We start from the raw sequence: 13542 nt of genomic DNA on the forward strand, positions 1-13542 counted from the left end.
CCATTTTTAAAATAAAAAATTGTATTTTAGAAAAATTTAAGTATAATTTTTGGAGGTTTTAAAAAACATATATTGTGTTTAGAAAAGTGAGAAAGAATTTTTTGAAAGTGGAAAATGGTTAATGAGGTGAGGAAATACACCAGTTTGAGGTCACAAAGATTCCAGAAATCCACACAAGATTAATTTTAGTTGACTAGAACATCCAGTAAAATGTTATGTTTGCAAAATAAAGCAATTGAGTGTAATTGCCTCAGGTAGGAAAAAATCAACACTAAACTCTGCATTAAACTCTCGATTACACTAATTTCCAGTTTCACATTATCTCATAATATTTAATTAAGCTGATAGATTGGTCTAGTGAAATATATAATCAATTATTCAAATGTGGGAAATTGGTATCAAATGCTCTCATTAAAAAGAATGTCAATGTCAACAATGATGTCATAATTTGAGAATTAAAATAAAAAATTGAATTTGAATTTTTGCTTACGTGGTCAAGTACAGCAGTTAGAAAAATGTATAAAATTCAGACACTTAATTAACTATTGCTTACATTAGGTAACAATAAATTTTTTGCCTTTGTTGTCAAGAATACAAGTTTTGACAATGTTATAACTGTACTTTTTTGTGTTCTTTTTAAAGTTAAAAGTTTAAGGTCAGACACGAATTTGTTTTAAGAAAATATATTACCTAGTTGTTTATTTGAAATGGACAGCAAGTTGATCTTGAAATCAAATTCATATGGTTCGATTTTGATTAAAGTTTAGTTAACGAGATAATTAGATAATTGCCAGTTTTGTGATTTTATTCACTTTTATCTGTAGTAATATTAAAACTTGAAAGATAATGAAATAAAAACGAAATTTCAGTAACTGATATTTATGCAACACGGGATAAAGACATTAGCACCAAACAAGGCCCTAGGCAAAGTTGTGAAATATTATGATTTTTTTCTTGCAATTTCTTCAAAATTTATAACTGTTTTGCACAGTTTAAACTCGAACATCTCTCAAGAGCTAGAACATCGGCGTGGAACCAATAAGGTAATATAAAAATGTTACGTTTCTCAAGATTGAAATTTTTCGGTTTTTTTTTGTTCTAGTTTTGTCTCAAATTTTGCAAAAAAAATTTTTTTTTCAAATGACAACCCACTATAAAACCTCTTTTATAAAAAAATTGTTATAATCCAAGGATTACAACTACCTATATGCTTTATTTAATTTTATAGTTGTCATTTTGAACAAAAACGCATAACTCAAAATTTCATTCTCAAAACAGGATCACATGTTTTATAGCACTTTAATATGTATAAATTACTATTTTCTGAAGGTAGATGATTAAAAAAGCGCTTGGTTCCATACGTTTTGTTCACCTTGTATTTAGATTAATTAATTTTACTATCAAAACAATGCCAAACAATGTGGGAGCAACAAAATAAATCTCGGTTTATATTCTTGTTGACATCTACTTATAATAAATAAAAAAATAGGCATTATTTAATATTTATAACCTCAAAAAGCTACATATTCCAAAAAAACTCAAAATTTATTGATTATTCTTACTCACATACAGGGTGTTAAAAAAAGATTGTAAAATATTTAAGGAGGTAATAGTAAACATGCAAAGTAACCGTTTCGGAAATATCGATTGTGAAAATATCTAGAATTTTTTCTAGAAGCTTCTCTTTTTTGTTTGAACAGACTGAAAATGCATGTTTCAAAAAACGAATAATTTTCGATATCTCCGAAACCGTTACTTTGCGAACCCATGTTTATTAAGACTTTTTTGTTTGTTTTGGTCTATACTATTACCTGGTGAGATATTTTATAATCTTGGTATAGCAAAAAACGGCTTAAAACGTGTTACAAATTCAGAAGCTGTCCTTAATTAAAAAAATTGTATAAAAATGAATTTAATTTAATTTAATGAAAGCCTTTAAACTTGCATTTATTGATATTCCCGATAAAAATACTTTTCAATAATATTTTTTATCAAACAACTGATTAGTCAAAATCAGAATCCATTTTCTCAATGTTAAAGAACCCTTTGTATCTATGAAAAAAAAACAACAGGGTTTGGAAATCGAAAAATTTCTCTACTAATTGTAATGATTTGAATACAAAAATTATTTTGGAGCTTGTTGGTTTTCTAAAAAAGATTATGACCGCATATCGCATATACAGGGTGAATATAAAGTATGGAATCAAACGMTTTTTTTTAAATCATTCGCCTCCAAGAAAATGGGATCGTATTTTGAGAACGAAATTGTTTTGTTTTTGAGTTATACGATTTTTTTGTCAAAATAGCTATTTATTAAAAAAAATTGAAAAAATTAAATATAAAGTAAATAGTTGTAATCCTTTGGTCATAACGTTCATGAGAAAATTAATTTTACAGTGGGTTGCCATTTAAAAAAATTATAATTTTTGTAGAACTCAAAAACAAAAAAAAAATTGTGAATTCAATTTCATACTGTTTAATTATAAAGAATTTACATTTATATGGCTTATTAGGTATATATTAGGCTATTATTTTAAGTATTTTAGTATTTATACCAAGCAAAGTCAAAAAAAAGAAAAAGTACTTTTCTATTTACAGAATGGCAATAGGTATCACAACTACGTTTTTTAAGTTGAAATACGTCACGAAATATAGTTTCGCAATAAAAAAGATTGTGACAGATTTAGAGTCAAGAAATTCCACTATTTTGTTTAAAAAAGTGGAAAATAAGTCACAGAGAAATATGGTTTCTACGTAAAAAAAAATCTGTTTTATAATTGGATCCTYTTGAAAATTGTAGGAAAAATCCACTAATTACTCGTTGTTTAAAATACGTAAACCGAATAGTAGTTATTTTACTTAATTTAGTGTAAAAGAGGTGAAATTACACTTTTCTTTCCACTTAAATAAATATTTCTTCTTTTTTTTATTTTATGTTTATTTGCTAATTTCTTTGAAGTATGTTGACAAAAAAACTAATTGCTGCCTTTTACACCAGAATAAGGAAAAATTAATAAATGATTAAATAAATTTTTTTGTATTCTATAATTCTGTCTATTTTTTGAATAAATGTTTCAGACGACATTCAAAGGTTTAGCTAAACACAATGACATTGTGCAAAGATTTGTCCTAGAATTAATTAACAGTAAAACATTTGAGAGATTTTATGTATGAATGTTTGATTGTTGTCAAAGGAAAGGGCGCTTACGTCACTTTGAGAAAGATCACATTCCTTATGCATATTTGCAAGCTTTTTTCTTATTTGCAGTCAGTCGTAATGTGAATTATCATGGACATAGAAAGTGCTATCGCTTTATAGTTTGTCTCGTATCTTTAAAGTAAATTAACCTTGAATTCTGTTTTCATTTTATTGACTATTCCAATGCTTATTATTTTTATTGTGTATTTTCCGTATTTAAAAATTTCTTCTAATCTAATCACAGACAAATACGACAGTTTACTCTGTTATGAAACAGAAAAAACAACAAAACGATTTTTTTCAGGATAACTGGTCACGTGTCGTTTTTAGGAAGCATAAATGTTGACCACGTGGTCGTCCGGACATCAATTGAATCAAGATTAGTTCTTCGAAGGTAAGAATTAACGGTTCTGTCTGCGTGTAAATCTCCCAACGCCCGGAGCAAACCGCTACAACACTCCGGTCGTAATCTTCGCCTAATAGAAATCACTTCCTCGTCCAGCAGTCGCAGTTTTGGCCACGTTGGACTTTCACCTCTTTTTAACTGAAACGAGTCGGTTTCAGGATCGTCGTGTGCGACATTTTCCCACAGATCGTCTGAAAGCTCGCAGCCCACATTTGATGCTCGAAGGAAATCAATATACTGAAAGCTGATACTTGTACCGTTTATAAAATGGAAGCAATAATGTAAGTCAACAGTTATCAGCGGTGTGAACATGTCGGGATTGTCGATTTGCTATTGAATGAACGATCCATGAATATTTATAAGGACGATTTGACTAGTTCTGCGTTTTCGTCGATATTTTACCAATAAATTTCTGAACGGTTTTTCGACTTTGTGCAAGTCATGTAACTAATTATAGTATTGATTACTTGACCCGAGTCGGATTTTTCCTTTTGCATAATTTGATTTATTTAAAACGGCTTTTTCTAGCATGCCGCCGATTGCAGATCTGCTCCAAATTCGTTCATATCTTATTTTCTTTTGTAATTAAGTTTCACTTTCGTACAAATAACCAGTTCCACTCAATTTTTATTACATACTCACGAGCCTGAAACGATTTTTATTAGCACTTTCTATCGAAAATTATCAACCTATTCTCATTTATAAAATTTAAATGACTGTTTCAAAAATTCAAAATAATTTGATCCAGCTACAGAGACAAAAAAAATAGAACTGAAATATTGAAAAGCGTCTTACAAGTAAAATAATCTATTGGAGCTGAAAATCTTGCCCATGTATCTGAATAACATTATTACATTATATTTTTTCAAGGAAGAAATCCAAACTCTACTTTAAATTCTCAGAAATAGCAAATTTTTCTTTTGAATCTTTTAGAAACCCAAAAATGATGTCAAACACATTCAAAAGTTCTTAGAACTACCCTTTAATTTTTATTTCGAAAAGCAAATTAAAATTGTACTATAACAAACTAACAAACAGACAAATTTTTTGTAGTTTTGTAATAATACAAGAATCTGCATTACCTACTCATACGAAGATTTCAAAGTCGAAGAATTTTTATTGTATTTAGATCAAAGTTAAAAGATTGTATGAACCACGAGTGTAATTAAGACTATAGRCTTCGGGCATTTAAAAGCCCTTGGTGCTATGCCCAAGGGCTATAAACATGCCTTCTGGTCCTTGTACTAGTCCATGTAACTAGATCACACTATCACATTATTATTCTTAAAGGAAGATATCCAAACTCAAAAAAATTAACGTAAAAAATATAAACCAGTAACTACTACTCTAGATTTTCAAGAAATTGTTATGTACTTGTAGGTTTTCGTGTATTATTTAATTTATCCCTGGATTTCCAAAAAAAAAAAAATACAAAATTTAGCGCAAATCCTAAAACCTTGTGTTTTTTAAAAATTGAAATCTCTAACAGTAAGCGAATTTTTTTGTAAWTTCCATCACAATACAAAAATTTYTATAGGTATACATTTTATTACATATTTTAAAGTTAAACGGTACTAATGGACCACATGTATAATAAAGAGGGACCGTTCATTAGTTTAGAATTAGTTGTACAAGTTTTTGGAATTTACCCGGAAATTGCTTGGAATTATATAGAAGAATTTTGAATTATTGAAATTATCTTTGGATTGTTTGGAATTACTGGAATTACTTGTGAATTARTGGATTTTTTCTGGAATTGCTGGAATTCTTTTAGGAATTACCGGAATTCTTTTAGGAATTACCGGAATTCTTTTTGGAATTGCTGGATTTTTTTTTGGAATTATCAGAGTTACTTGGAATACCATATTATTGACGTAGTCCTACTTGACCGCGCCTCGCAAGCGCTGAACTTTAAGGACACTTATATGTATAATTTTTTTTTCAAAATTAAGGTTAATTTCTTAGAACTATTAAATTTGTAATTACAGGAATTATTRTGGAATTGCAGGAATTAATTTGAAATTATAGGAATCAATCTGAAAAAAAATGCAATTACGATAAATTATTGGAATTACTGATTTTTTTGMAATTTTGGTGAATTTTTTTGGAATTACTGGAATTTCGATAGATGTTTTTTGGAATTGGAATTAGTTGTACACATTTTTTTCAAGCTAACGGCCCCTCGTATAATAATTAAAGACAATAGCCACTGATCAAATTATTTCCATAAGTAAAACTTTTCACTTACTTTAAATAAATTTTCCTAGAATTATCTCAATARAGAAAAAGCTTCATTGAAATGCGGAACTGATAGAGCGACAGATATCTCAAAAGTGTTCTGAAAGTAAACAAAGTTCAAGAGTAATTACAAGCAATTTTAGCGTTATTACTAGCACGAAAATGGTGATCTTGTTGCATTTTCCGAATGTTGAAATAAGTTTTTAGGCTAAATACCTATTGTTTTTCAAACCGGACTAAAAAATCATGTTGTTTAGAACGTTTTTCGGCCAGAAARGCAATTTTTTGCAAAGTATTTTCAAAAATAAACCGAAACWTCACCAATATTAGTCGAAAATGCTGTTAGTGTTCGTTTTTGAGCTAAACTGGGCTAAACTAGGTTAAAATTGAGAATCCTTGAGAAATAGCTTCTTGATTTCAAATTTAAACCAGATTTTTATTTTTTACAGCAATTTAATTTGTCAGGTATTCACAATACWGGTCAATACACAATCTCACTTTCAAAAGAGAGTTCATCTCCTTGAATTAAATTTTAAATAACTGTTCTGGAAATGCAGAGGAAGATTGAAGAATTCAAACTATTAGTAGGGAGCGTCACTGAATTTATTTTGCAATATTGTTATTCTTTGAAATTCAACAATCAATTTACATAAAATTACTTTATAATTAAGACATGTTGCTACTGCAAGAAATATGTAAATCATTTGAAAGAAACTAAAATTATGTTTTTTTTTTTAATTTTTTTGTTTGCTTGTGTCACGGATATTGGCTTAGACAGTCACGAACACAGCAAAAGCTTTTTATATGTCATAGTAATATCAATTAAGTATAATAGTTGTACAAAGGAGTCGTGAATGTTGAATATATTGTTACGAAATTTCCACACAGATTAATTTTATGCTATATGCTGAAATTACATGGATTCCGATTAACATCACCATACGTGATAAATTAACAAAAGAATTGGTTTTTTATCTCTGCATCACTTCTTTGCTAGATTAAGCTCTTAATGTAATTGGATGAGGTGCAATTCTTATTAACTTCGTGACAGAGAAAGCAACCAAGGGAATTTCAAAAATGCTAAACATTTCTCAAATTAAGTTCCGCTAAACGATTTTGATGCAAATTAACTGCGAAAAAATGACAAATTTAAACATTCTCTGGTACTTAATTTCGTACCTTGAAACAATTAACTGGCCACGATTTAATTACGATTTGTTATTATTATCTACACATAGCATAGATTTAAATGTCAATGGAATTTCAAAGAATCTATTCAAGGCGCCAAGTCAGCCGTGGTAAATTCGCAATGATAGCTTTAGAAAGAGCAAAATTGGGCTAATTGAAACAATTGATAAAAATATAATCTAACCTGATAATAATTCAAGGGTTGGACGATTCGCACTTGTCACACATATTGTACCAAAGGAGTGGTTAAACTATTTTCTTCTAAAATTGTCTACTTCCAATATCTTTAACGATAAGTTAAATAAACTTCTTAAAACCTGTTCAATATTTAGAAAAGATAAGAAAATCTTACCTACTATAATAATTTATACTTAACTGTAAAATGCAGGTGAGTTAAGATGTGCATCTACAACGGTAAGCTGCTGATAAATTAAAGCAAATTTCTCTGAGAGTCACTTATTAAAATTCAAAACTCGATAAAAGTAAATTTGACGTTTTTATGTTATTTGGTTATGCTACTGAATATGTAGTTTCCTTGTTTTGATATATGAAACTTGTTTCGTTGCAAAAAATAGTTGCAAGAACCTTGGAAGAATTTTATATTTATTTGATATCAGATAAACTGATAGTTCAAGGCGAAACATATTCTATTTCAAACGGTACAAGATTTTAGAATTTTCTTTCACATCCGATATTTGTCTTGGATATTTTTAAGTTTCCCAATGTAACTATTTGCATAAGCTAAATACCGAGAAGAATTTTGCTAGCAAGTGATAAACTTATCTCTAAATATACAAACAAAGTGACTAGAGTCGTTTGGACAAGATAGAAAGTAAATAGTTGGAAAGTTAAAAAAATCATATTATATCAGTCACGTATTTGTTATTGTGTATAAACACAGAATGTCCATTAAGAAATATTCAAATTTCATATCCTGATTCAAGGATAACTGAACTTGATCTTATAATAATAATAATAAAGCCCACGTGAGAAATATCTAGACTAGAGTAAAAATCCAAATGAATTGTCGATGAAACGTCACCACGGAGGGAACATTCAGCCGAAACGGAAAACATAAAGCACGGAACTTTGAATAATCAATTCATAAATCATCGCCGAGTCTGATATTAACACGTGACAGGTTGGAAAAGTACAAGTTGAAAAAGGTGTTCTTCATAAGGACGAAAATGCAGCGTGCGCGATATAGCTTTTTCCTTATTTCCGACCTGTAGTGAACAGAGAGGGCAGCTTCCACCTTCTACTACAAGAAAAAGAGTTGCGTCCGACGTGGGTGTAGACAGTCGAGTTCATGTAAAGCTCGTTCGCACAATAATTTTTGTAGGCGTTTGATTCCATTGTGTGTATATTCCCATTCAGGATTGAAATATTAATAAAAGTGCTCGCCAGATGAGGATTTTSAGAACCAGAACAGTTACAAAATTTTGCTATCAAGACACTATGACCTCTTCAAAGAAACCTCACCTTAAAATATTTATTGAAAAAAACAAAAAAATTAATTCTGTCATCGAGCTCATTGTGTTGGTATTTTTTTAATTGATATGTTTTCAAAAAATTTCTAAATTTAAATTTTCCATTTCTGGTACGTCAACGATTTTATTTTTGCTTTCGTTTAGTAACACCTGTCAGCAATATAAGATGTAATTTTATTACTCTTCTTGACAATTATAGCCAATTAGAAAAAAATCCTCTGTAATGTGAAAAAAAAACTATTTAATCGGTATTTGTGTAAGAGGAAAATGTACCTATTTTTTTTTGAGAGTGTTATTTATTTGTAATAGAAGAATCAGTGAAAAAAAACATTTTTTCTGTGTTTCATATATAATTTTTTCTAACATTAACGAGAACTTCAGAAATTTTTGAGGAAGAAAAAATGTATCTCCTAAAATGAAAAAGTTTACTCTCTATTTTAGTGTAAATAAAAAAAGCATTAACAAAAGTCATTTATTTCATTTATTAGTCACTTGATTACAAGAAATCATTATCTCCTTCAATACAGGGTGCGCCAAAACTCGCGCCCCAAAGAAAAATATAAGGTAAGATACCAGGATCATGGAAAAAATGTTAAAAAATTTTTATCTATAAAAATTTCGAAGTTATGAGGGTTTAAATTTTGCACTTTGACTATTTCTGTTGGAAAAATAATTTTCCAAGTTTTTTTGCTATAGGCTATTAAAAGAGGTAACAAGAAAGATGTATACTAAATTGTAACTCCATTAAATGTTATTTGTGGCTTTTATTGGCAAAATTTTTGTGCTTTTACTAAATAATTGTAAAAAGCAAATACAAAAAAACATATACATCAGTATCATTAAATAAACATCAAAAAATGTCAAATGGTAAGAAATAAATGTCAAAATTTTTTGACAGAAAATTTTTTAAACATTTTTTTCATTTTCCTGATATCTTACCTTACTTGAAAATTTTCTCTGGGGTGCGAGTTACTGTACAAGTAAATTCAGACTTTTAAAGGTTGTTTTCACCTTTCAGGTGGGCTTTGTATGTGTTTTTTTATATCAAATACAGGATGATTTTATAAAAAAACAATTTTAAAATAATGGAGGTAATAATTTTAGATGATCTTTTGCTACAGACTGTTAGAAGAAGAAACAAATAAGCTGTATCGTAATTGTAAGGTTATTTGTAGCTTTTATTGACAATGTTTTTGTATTTTTACTAAATAATTATGAAAAAACATACCTATACAAGATCATCAGTAACAATAGACATAAAAAATGTCAAATGTCAAAAAATTTTGACAGATATAATTTAAAAAAAAATGTTCCTGGTATCTTACCTTACTTGGCATTTTTTTTTATTTTTTTTATTTTAAAAAACACTCTGTACAAAGTAATCAAGAATGACTGTTTTAACATTTTTTTTAACAGTTTGCAACACTACAACCGGATATGTTTTTGCTTGAGAAAATTAATATTTGACGTAACAAAGTTGTTGGTTAAGTTTCTATTTAATATGAAGTGTTAAATGATATTGTAGTTGTGAAGCTGTCAACAATCGGATGTATACTTCCCTTGTTGTACTATTTAAATAAAATTCAGTATCACCAACTCAAACAGTCATTGTCACTTTGTATCGGGTGACTATTAATGTTTGTGACAAAAAAATCTATTGGCAACACTGAATTATTGGTAATCCTTCTAATTTGTTATATTAGATCTATCAGAATGTTTCAGGTGACGACTAAATCAGCAAATGAATGACAATTGTCTATAAAAGTTTGACATTTGAATTGAAAATCAAGCTTGCCAAACTAAAATTTTAAATTTCACACCAACATGAAGTAAAAAATCACAATCATTTACAATCAACCGGTATAATGTATGAGAAAATAATTTCTTTTACAATCTTTTACAACCTTCATTATACATATAAAAAAACTTTCATCTAAGAAATATGTCTGTACATAGCTGTATACAGAATGTCTGTAAAGCAAATGAAAAAGAGCAAAGAGAAAAAATTTATATTTTTTGAAAAATTACCACCATGGTGGGTCATAAAGTTGCAATTTAACCAGAAAATTATAGTTTTTTAATTTATTTGTGTTTTTTTTTGCTTAAAAGCAACACTAGTGCTAATGTGTGTCCTTTTTCAAGTAAAAGCTCGAAAATCGGAGTAACATTTGTCAGTTAGGATTATTACAAAGTTTAATGTATTGAAACTGAACCCATAGCTCCTTAACTTTATTTTTTATTTTATTATTTTGTGTCTCCGGATTAAGTTTACAAGATAAAAAAAAWTATCTTTGATTTTACAAAACTGCAAAAGACAAAATTTTTTGCTTCACCTGAGACGAGAAAATCTGTATCTAATTAAAACTCCATTATTATCACCAAGTGGAAAGAAACGTTAATTTTTCTGTTGATTTTTGTCTTTTTCTCTGTTTTTTAAATACCATCACATTGGCGGTGTTATTTTTTTGACAAAGATGTCTCTTTGACAATTAATTCATTAATTGAATAATAATGATTGTTCTTGTGTTTTTTATTTTAACGTTGTTTCTTTGAATTGCCATTTATTAAAATTGTTTTTTGCAAACATTTTTGATATTTAACTTCCGTAAACTCATCTGTTATGTGAAATCGTTGTCAAAAAAATAAAACCGCCAATGTGATGGGCCCATAATCAAAAATACATAAACTCTTTTTTCCACTGAGTCAGAATAATGATGTTTTTCCTTTGCAATTTATAAAATCAAAGATTTTTTCCTTTTGTAAACTCAGTCCGGGGACATACTGTATAATGATGAGTTAAGTTAAAATAAATTGGTAAAATTGGATTCTGGTGAAATCCGTGGTAAAATCTGAGAAAGGCCGTTGTAATCCAAAAAACACAATTAGTTTTCAAAAAGCAAAATGCCAAACTATGAAATTTCAAGCATGTTAAAAACATGCTCTTACAAATTCAGGTTTTTAACGTTACTTGAGAAATAAAAATTCCTCCCTGCGGTTAAAATTGGCAATTTTCGCAAAACAAGTGCACGAATTCTCAACAGTTTCAGGAAATCACAAATGATTATTTAGCTGTTTTGTGAGGTTATAAAATTTTAAGCATCATCTCTTTATCGTTGCATGTTTACATACATGACTTCAATTATAAAGTTAAGTTACAAATCCCGTTAAATGGGAGAAGAGACTTAATTAGTAGTGAAGATGTTCGCCCAATTGACTCTACTTAAAAAAAATCCCACACAGTTTTCAAGTRGCAAGATATACGACGACAATAATTCTAAATCCACTTAATTAACTTACGTAATGAAAAAATGCTAAACCTTCACGGCCAGAAATCCTAGCCTCAAGGTTTAGACTTTAAAGGAAGAATTTATTTAATAAGTGAACTAGAAAAACTTCCAGAACAATAAATGAAATTGCAATTTCCTTATTTTTACCAGCCTTGAACGTACCGGATTAATTAAAAATCTGCGTGATGTCTCAATWTGGTCATGGTAAAAATGACGAAACTAATCTCATTGTTTTACTAAATTGCATTTTTGAACTTTTCAATCGAGAGATCAAATTTTATTGGAACATAATGAAATCCTTATCCACTACTGCCTTGTAATAAGCAATATCGGTTGCGCATAATCGGATTGCTAATGTCGTTCACGACCATAATAAATATAGAGGATTATGAAACTAGATTGATTCAGATAAGTTCGGTAGCCGCAACGAGAAATCTGCTTCGTTTCCGGGTCCTTCGGCGATTGACCCAAATTTACACACACGAATCATCGATTCTTTCACACACGCGGCCAATTAGCATCCTCGAGACGCTAATTTACGTTTCCTACATTTTTTCCAACTGGATTCCCGTCGATTTATTTCGTCTATTAGATTCTGACTCAAAATATTTGTCAATACCCCACAGAGATTTTAATTGTAAATACATAAATTAGAGACGTGCTACTCCACAGAAAGTGTTGCAATTGATAATCAATTTATATGCAAACCCAAACAAATAAAATAGGTTTTGCAACGACGTTGAACTTTCAGTTTTAGCGGAAATGCCCCATCTGGAAGATATGCAAAGTAGCCTGAGGCAAAATAGAAGTATAGTCTGTTTTTTAGCACCAGTAGCAAATTTATTCACGATAACTTTAGTTAAGGAAGTTGGCAGTTCCGGTTTTTAGATTTAATTTGAAAACAATGTCATTAAAAAATGTCTAAGAAAATTTAATTAAATTTGGAGTAAAAATACTGTAGGTTTGCCAACATTCTCTAATTTTTAGCAAGAAATTAACCAGAATACAAAATTAACGTGAATATGAAATTAGTTTTTGAAGAACGAGTTGAAAAAAAATTGAAACTAAAACTGAAGAATTTAGAACATGCATCAACTTTTAGCTCGTTTCAATAAATTACAAAAAAATTCCAATTTTTATGTATATTTTGCAAGATAACTTTTTTCTTTATAAACACAATTTTTCATTAAAGTTTTTATAGTAAAAGCCCACAACATTGTAATATAGAAATATTATTAATAAATATTATTAGCCTTAAATTCTGCATTTAGACATTAGGTAGAGATGTCTGTCCTAAGTAATGATTATAATGCACACAAAACAGTGTTGTCACCACAAAAAAATAATAAATTCACCAAATCCGAGTTGAAAGTGTTGCTAAATTTACAACTATTTTCACCAGATTACAAGATTACGATCTAAGTTTTTTCAGTACTGTTGAAATTAACATTTTTTGGCATAAACTGAATGGTTGAAGCCTAAGAAACTTAGGTAAAATATATATTTTTTATAACAATTTTCACCAGATTACAAGATTACGATCTAAATTTTGTTGTTGAAATTAACGTTTTTTTGGCATAAACTGAATTGTTGAAGCCTAAGAAACTTAGATAAAARATATTTTCTTTATAACAATTTAGTGATTATTTAATTTGCTATAGCAAAATCTTGCAAAAAATCTGAGTTTTCATCCTAAAAATCTTTTTAAATTTTCGAAAAAGCAAAAATGACATC

At 28.8% G+C, this 13542-nt stretch overlaps 1 protein-coding gene across 2 annotated transcripts in view; it reads right to left on the reverse strand.

Moving 5' to 3' along the window:
* The window catches only part of LOC123005989 (Krueppel-like factor 5), a 198233-nt gene that overhangs the window by 118586 nt on the left and 66105 nt on the right, over positions 1 to 13542 (reverse strand). Inside the window, exon 1 of one of the 2 annotated variants that reach the window (XM_044400115.1) lies at positions 7216 to 7308. The exons of the other annotated variant lie outside the window; for it this stretch is intronic. The gene's annotated coding sequence lies outside the window, so the exon portion shown is untranslated. Of the gene's footprint in view, positions 1 to 7215; positions 7309 to 13542 lie in introns of those variants that run through there. 2 annotated transcript variants of the gene reach the window in all.

This window comes from Tribolium madens, unplaced genomic scaffold (genome assembly GCF_015345945.1).
Source record: "Tribolium madens isolate multiple individuals breed KSU strain unplaced genomic scaffold, Tmad_KSU_1.1 Scaffold_11;HRSCAF=98;Tcas5.2_LG3b, whole genome shotgun sequence".
In the NCBI taxonomy this organism is placed as follows: domain Eukaryota; kingdom Metazoa; phylum Arthropoda; class Insecta; order Coleoptera; family Tenebrionidae; genus Tribolium; species Tribolium madens.